At 45.0% G+C, this 1,112-nt stretch overlaps 1 protein-coding gene across 1 annotated transcript in view; it reads left to right on the top strand.

The window, feature by feature from the left end:
* LOC106011166 overlaps window positions 1–1,112 on the top strand; it is a gene marked incomplete in the record, with an annotated part of 109,853 nt that overhangs the window by 94,065 nt on the left and 14,676 nt on the right.

Below are 1,112 nucleotides of genomic sequence, written 5' to 3'. Positions count from 1 at the left end.
CTCTCTCTCTCTCCCCCCCCATCCTCCTCCCTTTCTTTTCCCTTCACCCTCCTAAAGTTCCCTCTGCAGATAGAACTGTTTGCCTCTAATGGGGCGATCTGTCCCCAAGCTGACCAGACCAGTGTCCCCTCGCGTGGAGCTGACCGGAGACTTACGTGTTGACAATGTCCTAAGATCAAGGCGTTCCGACCCGACATGTCAATGCAGACCCTGCTGGAAAGTTGTATCTGCAATACATTTCTTCTTGTAACGAATTTTCAGTCTATTCGAGTGGGTGGTTGGCGGGTGCTCTCCTGTGGCTTGCTCCCTCTATTTATCAAACATATCCATAGTCCTTATCTCTCTTTTTTGTGTTCATCATTCTCTAGTAGCACCTCTAATCTTGGGCACTTATATGGCCTAATTGTGTGGCAAGTTACGTAAAACGCTTACTGAAACTAAGTCTGTTTGATGTCATACTCTTGGAAACTGTCCAAATAATATGACAGATCTAATCCAACTTGTTACACTCAGGCGTCACTCACAAGAATGACTAGACAACAGGCAATACAAATTGTTGGGGTGCTTTTTTTTTTAGTCCTACACGTAAGTTTAACCGTTAAGTTTGAGAAAGGTTTTGCGGCGCTCGCAACTGCATAAGGTATGTTTAACCGGAGAAGAATCTTGAGACTGGTGTACAAAAAAGTGGGAAGACAAGGAATATGAAAAGGCTAGCCGAGGAAAGGGAAAAGTGGAAAGTGTTTGTTCGTGGCTTATACCTTAATACAAGAAGGTAAGAAAGGCACTGATGGTGATTATGATGTACTAAATATTTATTTTAAGTTCCGATAGCAAATAATATGAATGTTATAGATTTTCACTTTCCCCCTCATCTCGCGAAAAAATGACATTGAAAATCTTTAAAACAGAGATTTTTATGAAGGGAATGAACCGCACTTTGTAGATAAGGCCTTCTGGCTCTTCCTGCCTCATTTACTACATCAGTCTGCCGTCGTGTCGGTACGTCATTCGTTCTGTCGATCGTTCTGTCGTTGTACTTGTCGCACCCCCTCCCCCACCCCCGGCCACCTTCCGACCCCTTGTCCCTGCCCCAGCCCCAGCCCCACTCCCCC

Source organism: Aplysia californica, unplaced genomic scaffold (assembly GCF_000002075.1).
Source record: "Aplysia californica isolate F4 #8 unplaced genomic scaffold, AplCal3.0 scaffold00004, whole genome shotgun sequence".
Classification (NCBI taxonomy): Eukaryota; Metazoa; Mollusca; class Gastropoda; order Aplysiida; family Aplysiidae; genus Aplysia; species Aplysia californica.
Note: the sequence above shows the minus strand (reverse complement) of the source record. Positions and strands in the feature narration are given on the sequence as shown.